This window comes from Dendrobates tinctorius, unplaced genomic scaffold (genome assembly GCF_039654945.1).
Source record: "Dendrobates tinctorius isolate UK_male_01 unplaced genomic scaffold, ASM3965494v1 ptg000025l, whole genome shotgun sequence".
Lineage (NCBI taxonomy): Eukaryota > Metazoa > Chordata > Amphibia > Anura > Dendrobatidae > Dendrobates > Dendrobates tinctorius.
This window is the reverse complement of record NW_027361693.1, coordinates 13,439,468-13,458,482: the sequence shown is the minus strand read 5'-3', so window position 1 is coordinate 13,458,482 and position 19,015 is coordinate 13,439,468.

Sequence of the window (19,015 nt, the reverse complement as noted above, 5' to 3'; positions counted from 1 at the left end):
TTTCATCTTGCTTCACCGTCATTATATGTTGGGGGCTGCCTATTGCTTTGGGGTCTGCTCTGGGGCAGTTTAGATTTCCCCTTTCTTTCTTTAGGCTTATTTAATTCTCTGGCTGTGATAGAGGGGTCTAGGGCATCGTAGGAACCCCCCACGGCTACTGCTAGTTGTGTTGATAGGTTCAGGGGTCTGCAATCTGATAGTTGCCAACTTCTCTGGTTTTCTGGACTTAGCTTGTATTTCTGCTTTTGCCTCCTACGGTGACTCATTCATAACAGAATCACCCGCCATACCGCAGATCCTAGGGTACTCAATAGCAGGAAAGAATTGTAAAAAAAAAAAAAAAAGGTGTGTATATTTTTTCCTCTATATCTCTGAGGCCGTAGCGGGAATTTTTTTTTTTCTCTCAATGGAGATAAAGCAATTGTCTGATCGTGTGGAGCAGCTCGCTGCGGAAGTGCAGGGAATTTCCGCCTACCTTGCTCATTCACATGCTGCTGAACCAAAGATTCCTACACCAGATGTATTTTTTGGGGATCGGTCTAAATTTTTGAATTTCAAAAATAATTGTAAATTATTTTTTGCCTTAAAGCCTAACTCGTCAGGGAGCTCCGCGCAGCAGGTCAAAATTGTCATCTCTTTGCTGCGTGGCGATCCCCAGGATTGGGCGTTTTCTTTGAAACCAGATGATCCTATTCTGACTAATGTGAACGCATTTTTTCAGGCCTTGGGGTTGTTGTATGATGAACCTAATGCCATTGATCAGGCTGAAAAGACCCTGCTGGCATTGAACCAGGGTCGTGATTCTGCAGAATTGTACTGTCAAAAATTCTGAAGGTGGGCAGTACTTACTACCTGGAATGATAATGCCTTGGCTGCTCTCTTTCGGAAGGGGTTGTCAGAAGCCGTAAAAGAAACTATGGTGGGATTTCCTGTTCCCTCTGGTCTTGACGATTCTATGTCATTAGCCATTCAGGTTGATCGGCGTTTGCGCGAACGCAAAGCTGCACGAGAGGTGTTGCTACCTGTTGAACAAATGTCTGAACCTATGCAATGTGATAGAGTTTTTTCCAGAGAGCAGCGTCAGGAATTCAGAAGGCGTAATAAGTTGTGTTTTTTCTGTGGAGATGCCTCGCATATTATTTCTGTCTGTCCTAAACGAGAGAAACGCTTTGCACACACGTTTTCTGTTGGGGGTGTTCAACCTAAGTTTCTTCTGGCTGTTACTCTGATCTGCTCCCTGTCCACATTTTCCGCCAAGGCTTTTGTGGATTCGGGAGCAGCCCTAAACCTAATGGACTTGGATTTTGCTAAACGTTGTGGATTTCTGATGACACCCCTGCAGACGCCTATCCCTTTGAGGGGGATTGATGCTACTCCTTTGGCTAAAAATAAACCTCAGTTTTGGACCCAGGTGGTAATGCGGGTCGCCCCAGACCATCAAGAAAATTGCAGATTTTTGGTGTTGCATAATCTGCATGATACTATTGTTCTGGGGTTTCCCTGGTTACAAATTCATAATCCAGTTTTGGATTGGAAATCTGTGTCTGTGGTGAGTTGGGGTTGTCGGTGTGCTTTTAGTGAGGCTCTGGTGTATTCCACCTCTCCTCAGTCGCATGATGTTCCTGATTATTTGGCGGACTTTTATGATGCATTTAGTGAGAATGAGTCTGCGTCTTTGCCTCCTCATAGGAGTTATGACTGTGCAATCGAACTGAGCCCGGGGTGTAAATTTCCCAAGGGTCGGCTCTTCAATTTATCTGTACCCGAGCACGAGGCTATGCGATCCTATATTAAGGAGGCGTTGGAGAAGGGTCATATTAGACCATCCTCGTCACCCTTAGGTGCCGGTTTTTTTTTTGTAGCCAAAAAGGATGGATCATTAAGACCTTGTATTGATTATCGTGCCCTCAACAAAATTACTGTTAAATATCAGTATCCGTTACCCCTGATTTCTGATCTATTCTCCAGAGTTAAAGGTGCTTGCTGGTTTACCAAGCTTGACCTCAGGGGGGCGTATAATCTTATTCGCATTAAGCATGGGGATGAATGGAAGATGGCGTTTAATACTCCAGAGGGACATTTTCAGTACCTGGTGATGCCTTTTGGGCTCACTAATGCCCCTTCTGTCTTCCAGTGCTTCATGAACGATATTTTTCGAGATTTTGTCGATAAGTTTTTGATTATCTATCTGGATGATATTTTGATCTTCTCCAAGGATTGGGATTCTCATGTGGAACATATTCGGACTGTGTTCCGGATCTTGAGGGAGAATTCCCTGTATGTCAAAGGATCTAAAAGCCTTTTTGGAGTACAGAGGATTTCTTTTTTGGGATTTATTTTGTCCCCGTCAACTATTGAAATGGACCCGGCCAAGGTACAGGCCATTGACGATTGGGTTCAGCCCACTTCTTTGAAGGCCCTCCAGAAGTTTTTGGGTTTTGCTAATTTTTATCGGAAATTTATAGCAAAATTTTCTAGTATTGCCAAGCCATTGACTGATTTGACTAAGAAAGGTGCTGATGTGTTAAATTTGTCTCCGGAGGCTGTTTCTTCCTTTTAGGAGCTGAAGCGAAGATTCACCTCCGCCCCGGTTTTGCGGCAACCTGATGTCTCACTTCCATTCCAGGTAGAGGTGGATGCTTCTGAGATTGGTGCAGGAGCTGTTTTGTCCCAAAAGGATCCTGTAACATCTAAAATGAATCCCTGTGCTTTCTTTTCCCGAAAGTTCTCTCCATCTGAACGTAACTATGATGTGGGGAATAGGGAACTGTTGGCCATGAAATGGGCATTTGAGGAGTGGAGACATTGGTTGGAGGGAGCTAAGCATCAAGTCGTGGTCCTCACTGACCACAAGAATTTGATTTACCTAGAGTCGGCTAAGCGCTTGAACCCTAGACAGGCTAGATGGGCCTTGTTTTTTACACGTTTTGATTTTGTGGTTTCTTTTCTTCCTGGAACGAAAAATGTCAAGGCAGACGCCCTCTCTAGGAGCTTCTTTGCTGATTCTCCTGTGGTGACCAAGCCTGCTACCATCTTAGGCGAAGGGGTAGTTCTTTCTGCCATCTCGCCCGATTTGAGACGTACTCTGGAAGAGTTCCAGGACAAACCTGAGCGTTGTCCCAGTGGAAAGTTGTATGTTCCTGACCAGTGGAAGAAGAGAGTGATGTCTGAAGTTCATTGCTCTGCTTTGGCTGGTCATCCAGGTATTTTTGGTACTAGAGATCTGGTGAGTCGATTTTTTTGGTGGCCCTCCTTGTCTCGTGATGTCAGGAATTTTGTGCAGTCCTGTGGGACGTGCTTCCGGTCTAAATCGTGTTCTCGCTCTAGTGGGTTGTTGATGCCTTTGCCTGTCCCCAAGAGGCCATAGACCCATATTTCAATGGATTTCATCTCTGATATGCCTGTCTCTCAAAGAGAGATTTGTGATAGGTTCTCTAAGATGGTTCATCTTGTACCACTCCCTAAGTTGCCGTCTTCCTCTGAGTTGGTGCCCCTGTTTTTACAACAGGTGGTTCGTTTGCACGGGATTCCTGAGAACATTGTGTCTGACAGAGGAGTCCAGTTTGTGTCTAGATTTTGGAGAACTTTCTGTTCCAGGCTGGGAATTCAGTTGTCCTTCTCCTCTGCTTTTCACCCTCAGACCAATGGGCAGACAGAGAGAACAAACCAGACCTTGGAGTCATATTTGAGATGTTTTATTTCTGCTGATCAGGATGATTGGGTTTCATTTTTGCCCTTGGCCGAATTTGCTTTAAATAATAGAGCTAGTTCTGCCACTTTGATGTCACCTTTTTTTTGTAACTTTGGGTTTCATCCTCGATTTTCTTCAGGGCAGGTGGAGCCCTCTGCCTGCCCAGGTGTTGACACTGTGGTGGAGAGAATGCACCAGATCTGGGACCAAGTGGTGGATAAGTTATCTCTCTCCCAGGAAAAGGCCCAGCGGTTTTCCAACCGACATAGGACCATTGGTCCCCAGTTTAAGGTTGGTGATATGGTGTGGCTATCATCAAAAAATATTGCTATGAAGGTGGGTTCTCCTAAGTTTAAGCCTAGATTTATTGGACCTTACAAGATTGTGGAGATTATTAATCTGGTCTCTTTTCGTTTGGCTCTTCCTGTCACATTTAAAATCCATAATGTGTTCCATAAATCTTTGCTGAAGAGGTTTGTTGAACCTGTTGCTCCGGGGGTGGCACCTCCAGACCCTGTATTGGTTGAAGGTAACATGGAATATGAGGTAGAGAAAGTGCTGGATTCCCGTCTGGCTAGACGGAGACTCCAGTATTTGGTTAAGTGGAAGGGTTATGGTCAGGAGGATAATTCCTGGGTCTCTGCCTCTGATATTCATGGCAAAAGATTGGTGCGTGCCTTTCATCGGGCTCACCCTGATCGCCCTGGTGGCGTAGTTGAGGGTTCGGTGACCCCTCCTCAAGGGGGAGGTACTGTTGTGAGTTCATTTTCCCCTTCATTACTGAGGCCCGAGGAACTCCCTCTTCTGGTAAAGAAAGGTAGTGAGCCTGATTATCAAACACCTGAGGCTGATGATGATGACTGGCTGAGTGGAGTTACTGACTGGATATAAGGCTGCCGACACCCTTCTGCCCTGCGGGTGATTTCTCTGTGGGATCCTTGGAGACCAGTCTGAATTCCTGCTCCTCTAAAGCTAAGTTTGCTGCTCGGCCTTTTGCTTTGGTGCTTTGACTTTGTTTTGCTTTGTTTTTCTGGATTTCTGCCATTCCCTTCTGGGGGTGCTGAATTCCTTTAGCTCTGTCTTCTGAAAATACCTGAGTGCTGATTTAGTTTTTGAAGCCTAGCTGCTTCAGGGCCTTTTTCATATTAGCTTGTTGGCTTATGTCTTTGATAGGGTTTTGGCAGATTGCAGACAGCAGCCTTCCTGTCCATTCCTATCTAGGTAGTTTTGGGCCCCGTCTTTGCTCAGTCTATCTTTCTGTCTGTGTTAGTGTTTTCATCTTGCTTCACCATCATTATATGTTGGGGGCTGCCTATTGCTTTGGGGTCTGCTCTGGGGCAGTTTAGATTTCCTCTTTCTTTCTTTAGGCTTGTTTAATTCTCTGGCTGTGATAGAGGGGTCTAGGGCATCGTAGGAACCCCCCACGGCTACTGCTAGTTGTGTTGATAGGTTCAGGGGTCTGCAATCTGATAGTTGCCAACTTCTCTGGTTTTCTGGACTTAGCTTGTATTTCTGCTTTTGCCTCCTACGGTGACTCATTCATAACAGTTCCACATAACAGCCTTATACTGAATCTCCAGAAGCAAGGATAGGGGGAAACTATATGCAGATGGGTTAGGAGTTGGCTAGATGACAGGAAGCAAAGCGTTGTCATAAATGGTAAGTTCTCTAAATGGGATATAGTCAACAGTGGAGAACCACTGGGATCTGTGCTAGGACCGATTCTTTTTGTGTTCCTATATTTTTTATTAATTTTAAAACATTTTTGAGGGAGGGGGAATAGGGAGCAGAACAAAAACAAGGGGATTAGGGTAGGGAGAACAAAGCCCTGTAAAGACAGGGATATCCCCACAAAGTGGGGAAATAGACAGGCAAACATACAAATTGTACATACAATGTAGTAGTTCCAAAGCAAAATATTATATGTTATCAATAACACACAAATCATTTGTTGCTTAAATACAAACCTGTAGGAAGAAAAAGGTTAAAAGACAATGACAAATGCAAAGATCATTATACTTATATATTAGCTGTAAGAAAAATCAGCACACATATTGTGCTATAAAGTTTGCACAATTGTGATAGCGTAAATAAAAACAAAAGATCAATGCAATTGTTATGCTCCTAATACTTAAAAAAAAATGAAGTACCCAAGTAAGTTATAAAAAATATGAAAGCCTGTCCTGTCCGGAACATACTGTGATGTCCCTAAGACTGAGTGGAGGCCAAAAAAAATTGGTTCAATCAAAAACTGTAAAGTGGAAATATTTCTTCAGACTGTTTTATATATAATCTAGATTACTCAACGACAAATGAATCAGAATTGAAATTTGGTTCCTTAGGCTGGCTTCAGACTAGTGCATTTTACATGCAGGGCACGGGGCCGCTAAGCCCCGCCCCCTGCCCGCCCCATCCGGTCTTTTCCTCCTGCTATCGCACTCGGCTGCATGCGATTTGCGCACCCTATCTTTAGCATAGGGTGCGCAGACCGTGCGCTGGCCATGCGCTAGTAGCATTTTTGCGTTTATGGTATTTATGGTATTTTTATGGTATTTCATTCCATCATCCATGTATGCTGTCTGACAAGTGTGAACTGCATCATATAGTGCCAGATATTTTTATGGTATTTCATTCCATCATCCATGTATGCTGTCTGACAAGTGTGAACTGCATCATATAGTGCCAGATATTTTTATGGTATTTCATTCCATCATCCATGTATGCTGTCTGACAAGTGTGAACTGCATCATATAGTGCCAGATATTTTTATGGTATTTCATTCCATCACTCCTGTGGTGGGTCTTTATTTTTTATCTATTTGGTTTCTGCTTTGAAGTGTAGAAAGGTGTTTTTTTTTTTTTTTTTTTCTCCCTTTCTCAGTTTGATGGCCTTGTCCAGCGTTAGTTATTTACCCTGCATAGTAATGCCTGCTCTGGCCTTGTGCTAATTGGTTAATTACTGATTGTGGCCTTTTGGTGGCTGAAGCTAGCAGACATTTCATTTCATATATATTTAGCTCTGGCTGGGATAGCACGCGTGCGGGCTTACGCGTGCAACAGATTAAGTGCAACAGGATAAAGTGTTTTGCAGTTAGACAATGCAGTTGGGCAGGGCAGGAGACAGGTAAGGTGCATAAGTTTTTCATGCACGCTTGCTTCTTGGTCAGTCGTACTACATATGCATTGATCATATTAACCTGCTGCTTATTTGTCTTCACTTCTGCTTTTTAACAACTCGCCTGCCCTTTTACACATTCTGTGCACTCTCTGCATATCCACCCCTCCCTTTTCCCCTCTCCCATGTTTAACTCTGAGGCTCTATTGACATTTCTTACCCACACCAAACCATCCAAAACCTCCATGCAGCACTCAAAACGTTCATACAAATCATCCCACCACCTGCTTTTTCTGTTTTTTCTCCTTTTAATAGTTGCAGGTGACATCTCCCCCAACCCTGGGCCTCCCTCCACCAGCATACATTACTCTCCTCCAGCTGCATATAGAAACCCTGCTAATCTTATTAACATTCAGTGCATGCCTTCTCCTCTCACTTTCCAATGTGCTCTCTGGAATGCACGGTCTGTGTGTAACAAACTGACTTACATTCACGATCTTTTTCTCTCTAATTCCCTTAACCTTCTGGCTATTACAGAAACCTGGATCCAGCATTCAGACACCACCGCTGCTGCCTCTCTCTCGTTTGGTGGGCTGAAATTTTCACATACCCCCAGACCTGAGAACAGACAGGGTGGAGGTGTTGGTTTGCTCCTTTCATCACAATGTGCTTTCCAGGTCATCCCCCCGGTTCCATCACTTACATTTCCTTCCTTTGAAGTCCACGCCATCAGACTCTTTAAGCCCTTCTCCTTACGAGTGGCGGTCGTTTATCGCCCTCCAGGCTCCTCCCGCCAGTTTCTAGACCACTTCACCACCTGGCTTACTCACTTTCTGTCCTGTGACATCCCCACCCTCATCATGGGAGACTTTAACATCCCCATCAATGATCCGCTCTCCCAGTCTGCCTCTCATCTTCTTTCTCTAACTTCTTCATTCGGCCTCTCACAGTTTACTTATTCTCCTACACATGAGGACGGGAATACTTTGGACCTGGTTTTCTCCCGCCCCGGCTCGCTGCACGACTTTACTAATTCACCTCTCCCGCTCTCGGACCACAACCTTCTTTCCTTCTCTGTCAAGAATTGTCTCCTCACCCGGGACACCCCCACTTACCACACTTATCGGAATACACGTACCATTAATACCCAACAGCTTAGGGACAATCTCCACACATCTTTAGCCCCCATCTCCACCCTCTCCTGTCCAGACATAGCATTGTCACACTTCAATAATACACTGAAGAATGCCCTAGATGAAGCAGCACCTTCTATACGCAGAAAGACCCGACACAGACAACGGCAGCCCTGGCACACAACGCAAACACGCTTTCTTCAGCGCTGCTCGAGGTGTGCAGAGCGGCAGTGGAGAAAATCTCTCTTAGCAGAAGACTTCATCCACTATAAGTTCATGCTCAAAACCTATAACTCTGCCCTTCATCTGGCCAAACAATCCTACTTCACCACCCTCATCACCTCACTATCCAACAACCCAAGACGACTTTTTGAAACCTTAAACTCCCTCCTGAAACCTAAAGTACAGGCCCCCATCACCAACCTCAGCGGTGAGGATCTAGCCACTTATTTCCTAGAAAAAATCAACCACATCCATCAGGATATCTCAGCCCTATCTCCTCAGTGCCTGGATCCCCTTCTCTGCCGCACCTCAAGCTCACTAGACATCTTTGAGCCTGTTTCAGAAGAAGAAGTTTCCAAGCTCCTCACTTCTGCTCGGCCTACAACCTGCAACAGTGACCCTATTCCTTCACAGCTCCTGCAGTCTCTCTCACCAGTGGTCACCACTCACCTGACTAAAATATTTAACCTCTCTCTTTCTTCAGGTATATTTCCCTCCTCATTTAAACATGCCATCATAACCCCTTTACTTAAAAAGCCATCCCTGGACCAGAACTGCACTGCTAACTACAGACCTGTCTCTAACCTTCCCTTCATCTCTAAACTCCTGGAACGCCTGGTCCACTCCCGTCTAATCCGCTATCTCTCAGATAACTCTCTTCTCGACCCCTTACAATCTGGTTTCCGCTCTTTACACTCTACTGAAACTGCCCTCACTAAAGTCTCTAATGATTTAATAACAGCTAAATCGAAAGGTCATTGCTCCCTGCTGATTCTCCTGGATCTCTCTGCCGCATTTGACACTGTGGATCACCAGCTCCTCCTCACTATGCTCCGCTCTATAGGCCTCAAGGACACAGCCCTCTCCTGGTTCTCCTCCTACCTCTCTGACCGCTCCTTCACTGTATCTTTTTCCGGCTCCTCTTCCTCTTCTCGTCCCCTTACTATCGGGGTCCCGCAGGGCTCAGTCCTAGGCCCTCTCCTCTTCTCTTTATACACTGCCCCTATTGGACAAACAATCAGCAGATTTGGGTTCCAGTATCATCTCTATGCTGATGACACCCAATTATACACTTCTTCCCCTGACATCACCCCTACCCTAATTCAAAATACCAAGGATTGTCTGTCTGCTGTCTCTAGCATCATGTCCTCCCTCTATCTGAAACTAAATCTCTCTAAAACTGAACTTCTTGTGTTTCTCCCCTCTACTAACCTCACTCTACCTAACATCGAAATAACCCTGGAGGGTTCAACCATAACTCCCAAGCAGCATGCCCGCTGTCTTGGGGTCATATTCGACACTGAACTTTCCTTTACTCCCTACATCCGATCACTCAGTCGCTCTTGTCACCTGCATCTTAAAAACATCTCCAGAATCCGACCTTTTCTCACCTTTGAAACTGCTAAGACTCTTACTGTCGCTCTTATTCATTCTCGTCTGGACTACTGCAACTCTCTTCTGATCGGTCTCCCTCTTACCAAACTTTCTCCTCTTCAATCCATCTTGAATGCGGCACCCAGGGTCATATTTCTGTCCAGCCGCTTCACCGATGCCTCCATCTTATGCCAGTCATTACACTGGCTACCTATTCGCTACAGGGTCCAGTATAAACTCATCTCTCTCACCCATAAAGCTCTCCACTGTTCTGCACCGCCTTATATCTCCTCTCTCATCTCTGTCTATCGCCCTACACGTGCCCTCCGTTCTACAAATGACCTAAGACTAACATCCCCCGTAATCCGAACCTCGCACCTCCGTCTCCAAGACTTCTCTCGTGCTGCTCCAGCTCTCTGGAATGCACTTCCCCAGACGATCAGACTGATACCTAGCCCTGACCTATTCAAGCGCGCTTTGAAAACCCATCTCTTCAAAGAAGCCTATCACATCAACTACTCAGCAAGCTAACTTTGCCCTGTTCCCTCCTTCCAAATATTATTCTGAATCTGCACCCTACTATTCATCTGTCTCCACACCCTTCATGCACATAACTGCACTTGATACTTGTCTATTGCACTTAAACACACGGGCTGATGACCGGATCATGCAGCTTTATATGAAAATCCCTATTATAATTGCCAGACCTGAATTAACAAGCATTTCTCACCTACTGTGTCCCCCCATTTCCTTGTAGATTGTAAGCTTGTGAGCAGGGACCTCACTCCTAATGTCATTGTTTGAATTGTCTTAACTTGTATTGAATTTATTGTCTGTACATGTCCCCGCTTAATTGTAAAGTGCTGCGGAATATGTTGGCGCTATATAAATAAAAATTATTATTATATTATTATTTGCGTGCTCTGCGCACTTTTGAAGGTGCGCCGAGCACACCAAAATGCAACATGGTGCATTCGGTGCACACCGGCACACCTTCAAAAGTGCGCAGCGTATGCAAAAATCCTACTAGCGCACGGCCAGCGCACGGTCTGCGCACCCTATGCTAAAGATAGGGTGCGCAGATCGCATGCAGCCGTGTGCGATAGTAGGAGGAAATGACAGGATGGGGCAGGCAGGGGGCAGGGGTTAGCAGCGCCATGCGCTGCATGTAAAATGCACTAGTCTGAAACCAGCCTTACTAAAAAAAAACCCCAAAAACTAAAATAATGGAAAAAATTATTTTCAGCCATTTGATTTAAAAAAAGAGTAACTAACAACTACAGTTAAATAGTTCCTTCAGCCGAGACGAAGCTCCGATTTCAAAGTGGAAGAAGGTCCAGGAGAAGCCTTGGAGGACATTATTCCAATGCATTCAAGAAAGTCATTCCCCTCATCCGAAGTAGAGATAGGAACCAATCTTGATGCGCATTTCACCTGAAGAGTGGAGGATTGAGTCCAGGTGTAAGGAATCTCTGCGCGTCGGAGTTCACCAGTAGTATGGGAAAATGCTTTCCTTTTCTGTAAAGTGTCATTTGAAAGATCGTTGAGGAAAATCAGATGACTATATTTTGAAGACCGGAATCTTGGATCTTTGGAGATACCCAGCAAAGTGTTTCTCAGCCAACTGGGGTAAAAAGATACTATAGTGTCTCTTGCTAAATCATGAGGGAGAGCGGATGGCCTGCGAATCCTAAAAACCCTTTCAATCAGACACTTCTCATTGATGTCAGGGAACAAATGAGAGACCATTGACAATATGTAGCCCTTCAGTTGGGGAGCCTGAATTGACTCAGGAATCCCTCTGATCTTCACATTATTTTTTCTTCTAAAGTCTTCAAAGTAGGCCATAATAATTTTGAGAGAAGTAATGTCTTTTTGTAATTTATCCAGGGAATCTGAAAATGCAGGAAGGATCTGCAGCTGACTTGAGTCTAAAATCTTGTGATTTCTAAGAGTTTTGGGTATTTTTTGGTCTTTTGTGGCATTACTGTAATCCTTCGTAGAAGTCGAGTAGAAGCCGTCATTTAAATGCATCAGGATATCTTTGAAGAGGTCTTTCACAAAAACTTCAGATGCTTTAGATGTATTTTGTATCTTAAACAGATTTCCTTGAAAGGTAGGAGTCCCCATAGAGGCATTCAGCGAGTCCAAAAAAGCTTTGCACAAACTGACCATAAAACTTTCAGTAGCATAGTCATCCGAGGCAGGTATGGCATCTAGTAATAATGTATTTATCTCATTTTTAGTTCCCCCCTCTGAAGAAGAGCTTGATGATAGAGGTTAATCCAATGCCTGATCACTGGGAGAATCGCTCCCAAGTTCATCATATAAATCATCCTCTGCAATAAATCCCTCCGAACAAAAACTGTCAAAATCGTTTGACAAGCCATTTTTATCTGAGCGTCCAATTCTATTGTTAATTTCTATGGATTCTGCCACACTAGGGTTTGGCCCGTCTTAATTGTCTGTGGCCGAATTGGATCTCTGGCAGAGATTTTACGTGCACGGAGAAAAGAATACACAAGACAAGGTGTATCATGTCAATATGATTCTTCTCCATCTTTAATCCAAGGTGTACACTTTTTATAACTGAAATCGCGCTGTCTCATTGTGTTACATCATGGGTCCATTTCCAAATTACTGTTTACCCCAAATAGTAAATTAGTATTGATCTCATATGATCTCATATGTTCCCATATCGCTACATAATCATTATGTACATAATTATTGTCTTCTAGCCCGATCCACCCTAGTCCACCCAGTCCACCCAGTATTGCATGAAGCCTAGGTGGGTTATACAATACAGAAACAATTCTCAGAAAATCAGAAGTATCTTAAAGCAACATGATCCCAATATTCAGCAAAGCGTCCATATAGTGGTATAATTTTTGATTCTTGTATATATTCATATGCCATATATTTTCCCCTTAACAGTCCCTCCTTTGGAGATATGCAAAATCAAAATCCTAATCTCGTCGAACCTATCGATCTGTCCTCCCGGCCTACCTATCTCAACAATGCTGGAACCTAACTAACTAATCTTCACCGTATATACGAGACGACCCATCTCTAGTAGATGGACCCCCTCCTAACGGACTTTGCACAGGAGGAAGTCAGATCCTGGACTTTCCCTCGTTGGTTTGCTTCAGGCAGGCATATTCCAGAGGTGGATATGGCATTATTCTCATGAGTTCATAGGAGTATCTTTCATATAGGGGATCTTCAAAATCGGCATGCATGGTCATCACTGTGGTTTCCATAGTTTTCATCATTTTCTTAAGGCATGGAGCTATGCAGCATAGAATTAAGGAAAATATGATCAAAGGACATAAAATAACTATTGTAAACTTAATGGGTCAATAATTGCCTTTATGGCATCCCCAGTGTATTTTATAAACCGTTGTTGATTATTGTATAAATAGTTTATCCGCTTTGCATTCTTATTTACGGGGATGGTGGGTTTAAACACAACTATAGTCTCGTTCTTAACTTTGAATTTGTCAGGTGCTCCCTGTGTTCCCCCACTGGTATCTATGCTTCTTAGCCAAAATTTACCTTTTTTGTCACCATTTTCCCTCTCAAGTTTAGTACTTGAGCCTAGTACATATAACCCTTGCTCATTCTTTGAAGGGTTGTCAATAGTAAGGTACAGAACTATGCATCCCTCCTTGGGGCAGTGAGCGGCAGTGACGGGGAGTATTGAATCTGGAAGGCCACTCTGACCCTTAAAATGAGCTTTGGACACGGTCATGCGACTTAATAGGCTTATTCCCCATTTGTCCCTTCGCTGTAGGGCCTGGGCTGGTTGATGTCTCCAGTCACTTTCACCAGTGTGCCACGCAACAAGTGACCAGTCCTCACAGTTTGAACCTTCCCGTTTCAACAGTAGTGACACAGATGAATTGTGTACTTAACCAGATGTCAAACTGTACCATGGGACCTGGACATTCTTATTGTGAGACAGTAGTCAAATTGATATGTTAGGCTAGTTTCACACTTGCTTTTTTTTGCAGCGCGTTTTTCCCGCAAAAAAACGCATTAAAAAAACGCATACAAATGCATACAAACGCTGCGTTTTTTTCAAGCATTTTTATGCGCATGCAGGAAAAAAACGCAGTGTTTTTGTGCGTTTGTATGCGTTTTTTGTGCGTTTGCGTTTTTTTACAGACTTTGGAAAAACCCCAAAAAAAAGAAAAAACAACCATTCAACAACACACAAGACCAATGGGACTTCATTGTGGGTGTGGTATGTTAATATATAGACCCTGTCTACAGTATTCTTCACATTTGCTTGATTCTTCTCGTGACCATGGATCTGCGCTGGAAGAGTTTTCACTTCAACTTGGATTTGGACATCGCGATGGCTCAGGCGTATGCAGTTGCTTGCCATGAACAAAGGAAGAGAGAGAGGCAGCGAAGACGGCGGCGTATGTGGATACATCCGATTGTTGAACTCCGGGAGAGCCGTGGGGCATACCACACCCTCTACAGCGAGCTCCAGTCAAACCCGGAGAAATTTTCAGATTATATCCGGATGTCCCACGAAAGTTTCATGGATTTGCTTGCTCGTGTCCAACAATCCATCCGGAGACAGGACACACAGCTCCGTCGTGCGATTCCTCCTGAGGAACGGCTACTGGTGACATTACGGTATGTTTTAAAAACCAAGGGGTGCGGTCTGATGTTTTTTTTTTAAATTTAGTATTCAAAACCTTGGGTAATTAGTTTTCGTGAATGTACTAATATTTTATTTTATAGTTTTTTAAAATAATATACATAAATATTAATTTTACTTCTTTGTCTGTTCACAGATTCCTGGCGACTGGAGAAACCCTATCTTCACTACACTTCCAGTACCGTATTGGAATCTCTACCTTGTCTGGAATTGTTGCTGACACCTGCCGGGCTCTCTGGAATGTTCTTTGTCCAGAATTTATGCCCCTGCCCACCGCTGAAAAGTGGATGGAAATTGCTGACAAATTCTGGACAGTATGCAATTTTCCCAACTGTTTGGGAGCTGTTGATGGTAAACACATACGGATCATCAAACCCCAAAGAACGGGATCTGAGTACTATAATTACAAAAAGTACTTTTCAATAGTACTCATGGCGATTGCGGATGCCGGATGTATGTTTGTAGCAGTGGACATTGGAGCATTTGGCAGTGGTAATGACTCACAGGCTTTTAAAAACTCAGACATGGGCCAGAGGTTGTATGGCAACCAATTTAATTTCCCTATGCCACGGCCTCTTCCTCACACCGAAGCTCCGCCACTGCCCTTTGTAATGGTTGGCGATGAGGCTTTTCAAATGTGCGGAAACTTACTGAAACCCTACTCCAGCCGGGACTTGGACCACACCAAAAAAATATTTAATTACAGGCTGACCAGGGCCAGAAGAACTGTCGAGTGTGCTTTTGGGATTCTTGTCTCCAGATGGCGAATTCTGGGCACGGCCATTAATCTTAAACTTGAAACAGTCGATGAGGTGGTGAAGGCCTGTGTGGTTCTACATAACTTTGTGATGGCTAAAGAGCACCCGACCTTTGAACTGGACGATGATGCTCCTAACCCATTGCCTGAATTCACTCAGCACACTCTCAGGTCATCCGTTGAAGTTGGCCAAATGAGGGACCAATTTGCGGCCTACTTTATTTCTGATGTAGGACGGGTGCACTGGCAAGATGAAATGGTGTAATATTTTTGTTTGTTTATGGTAATAAAAAACCTTATTTGATACCATTACTGAGTGCACTATATTTTTTAAACTCCAATTAAATAAAAATATATTGGAACGAGCAAAGCTGCAGGCCATGAATCAGGAAACCAATTTATTCAAGAGAAAATTGTGCAACTAGTTGAAAAAAAAGTATGTGATTTTCTCAAAACACAACCCTCAAAACCCAACCCCAATGAAAGTCCATGGGGAATACAAGTCAGCATTGAGTGGATGAATGTAATCTGCTCCATTCCAACTTACAAGTTATTACACTAGGCCTTGGAATGACTATACTAGGCCGTGGTATTTCAAATATGAGTATAGTAGGCCTTGGGCCTACTAGTATAGTCATATGTGAAATACCACGGCCTAGTATAGTCATACCAAGGCCTACTCGATTTTTGCCAACTAGGATCTTGTTTCACGAAAAACAAACTGGTGAAACTTGACAAGTTTCAACAGTTTGTTTTTCATGAAACCAGATTCTAGTTGGTAAAACTTATTACACTAGGCCTTGTAATGACTACACTAGGCCGTGGTATTTCAAATATGAGTATAGTAGGCCTTGGGGCTAGTACTATAGTAATATGTGAAATACCACGGCCTAGTATAGTCATACCAAGGCCTACTGTAATAACTCGATTTTTAACAACTAGCATCTTGTTTCACAAAAAACAAACTGGTGAAACTAGAACGAAACTTATTTTTTAGACAAGTTTCAACAGTTTGTTTTTCATGAAACCAGATTCTAGTTGGTAAAACTTATTACACTAGGCCTTGTAATGACTACACTAGGCCGTGGTATTTCAAATATGAGTATAGTAGGCCTTGGGGCTAGTAGTATAGTAATATGTGAAATACCACGGCCTAGTATAGTCATACCAAGGCCTACTGTAATAACTCGATTTTTAACAACTAGCATCTTGTTTCACAAAAAACAAACTGGTGAAACTAGAAAGAAACTTATTTTTAAGACAAGTTTCAACAGTTTGTTTTTCATGAAACCAGATCCAAGTTGGTAAAACTCGAGTTATTACACTAGGCCTTGGTATGACTATACTAGTCCGTGTTATTTCACATATGACTATACTAGGCCTTGGGTTGGTTTTTAACATGTATTTACCCATCAGTGTGTGTGAGCGGCGCAAACAACATTAATGAAACTTTGTAATGGTGAACCACAAATGTAAATTTATTTTTAATCACAAAAATAAACCAAAAAATTATTTTTTCCGGCGTTTGGGGGCAGATGGTTTCAATTTGGGGGTGTGCAGGGAATATGCAACACTTGCAGTTGAAGACGGTGTTTGAGGGGAAGGGGCAACAAAACTTGTGGGGGAAGGTAGTCCAGTTAAGGGAATTAAACTAGGAACACTTGGAGGAGAGGAAATCTGTTCAGGTACATTAGTTGTAATGGCATGTCGCCGTAGGCTTGTGTGCCTGGACCGACTTTGGCCCAATGCCCGCCTTGATAGATTTCGCCTTGAACTAGGGGCAAATATTGAATGTAGGTCCCCCGTCTGCTGGTGTGGCTGCTGCTGCTGCTGAGGTGGCTGCTGCTGCTGAGGTGGCTGCTGCTGCTGCTGAGGTGGTTGCTGCTGCTGCTGCTGAGGTGGCTGCTGCTGCTGCTGAGGTGGCTGCTGCTGAGGTGGCTGCTGCTGCTGAGGTGGCTGCTGCTGAGGTGGCTGCTGCTGCTGAGGTGGCTGCTGCTGCTGCTCTTCGTTGTCAGTGCTCGTCCTTGCAGGAGGACTGGTGGCGGCAGTGATGGTCCAGGTTTGCAGAGTGGTGGTGGCAGGGCTACTACATGTTGTTGTAGCGGCAGGGCTGTTCCATGTTTGCCTAGTGGTGGCTGAGCTCCACGCATGCATGGGAGTGGCGGTGGTGCTCCAGACAGGAGCAGCGCTTGCCATGGTGGTGTCGGTGAAGTGACCAGCTGCACTCAGACTTGTGGTGGTGTAACGGTGGGTGTCCTGGCTTTGAATAGAGGTGTCCGTGCAGTGGTATGCAGCACAAGTCGGTAGTGAGGTGAAGCGAGTCAATGGTGGCACAGGTGGAAATGACACCACTGACTGCTGACCGTACCGATTATGCTGCATAGCCTGCAAGAAAGCATTGTTGCAGGCCTGCAGCACATTCAGCTGTTGCTCAGGACTAAGGTGTTCCGCCATGCCCTTTTCAATCTTACTAAAAAAATGGTGTGCTGGTCTGTTGAGGTCGGCCTCCAGACGGTCAAGGCGCTGTTCTACAGAATTGAAGCGGTGTTCAAAGTGGTTAAAACCACGTTCCATGAGTGCAAAACCGCTTTCAACTCTGTCGGACAGTGACTTGAGGCTGGAATTAAAGGCCTCGCTCAAATGCATAAACTCGGGCAAGACATTCCGGTCCAAGGCCCTCTGCCGCTGGCGGGTAGTGCCCGCATAACCAGTGGCAGAGACCTGGGACAGGGGAACACCTGATGGCCCAGCTTCCTGGTCACCAGCTGTGTGTGTGGTTGACCTGCAAGGTGCTTCCTGGCTGTCGGATGGCTGGGACGGGTCAGAGGACGTCCGAGGAAGGACCGCTCCAGGGCCAGGTTGCAGGGTGCTGCTCCAGGTGCTGTGGAAGAAAGGAAAATCATTACTACCATGCCTTTACAAGAAGCATCAGCTGTGGATTAGAAAAACACAGATTAATAAAAATAAAAACCCAAAATTTATAATACTTACGATCTCGTGGCAAGGACCGGTCTTAGGAACTGCAACGCGTGATAGTGACGGTATCTAGTTCTGGTCCTTGACGCAGATCCACTGCGAACCTGGCCCTCAGCACGAACATCACTGTTGAAGCGGTCCTTGATCGAATGCCAACGTGTTCGGACTTTGTCCACTGTTGTTAAAAAAAAAACAGTGCCGTCAAGGACAACAGTCAATGCGGCACAATATAGCAATACAATACTCAAAGCAGTCACTGTAGACCCCGATGACACTGTTGGGTTTCCTGCTAGAATACACCTAGCACGATACCCAACAGTGCCGTCAAGGACAACAGTCACTGCGGCACAATGTAGCAATACAATACTCAAAGCAGTCACTGTAGACCCCGATGACACTGTTGGGTTTCCTGCTAGAATACACCTAGCACGAAACCCAACAGTGCCGTCAAGGACAACAGTCACTGCGGCACAATGTAGCAATACAATACTCAAAGCAGTCACTGTAGACCCCGATGACACTGTTGGGTTTCCTGCTAGAATACACCTAGCACGAAACCCAACAGTGCCGTCAAGGACAACAGTCACTGCGGCACAATACAGAGCAGGGAAATACTCACTAAACGCCTTTTTGGAGGATGCTGTGGCGCTGTCCCAGCCATCCATCAACGCTGCGGCCACCTCATTCCATAGCCACCGGGTCACCACAATGTCCTTGTGCAGCCGGTCACGGCTGTCCCACAACGGCGAACGCTCCTGGACCAGGCTGATGAGCTGCTCATTATCCAGGTAGACGTCTTCATCCCGTTGTGGAACCTAGACAAAACACATTCATTAGAATAATCAAATTTAAATTGAATAAAAAGTTACAAAAAAAGAAACATAAAAAAGAGTAAAAATAGAAGATAAAAAATAAAGAACATTAGAAATCATTTGATACATACATTCCGTATCACCACCGGGACTTGGCTTCGCTGCTCCTGCTCTTCGCCCTCACTAGTCCCGTCCGCAGAAGATGATGATGACGATGTCTTAAAAAAGTTGAAAAAAACGTAAGAGATTTGGAGAAGCAGC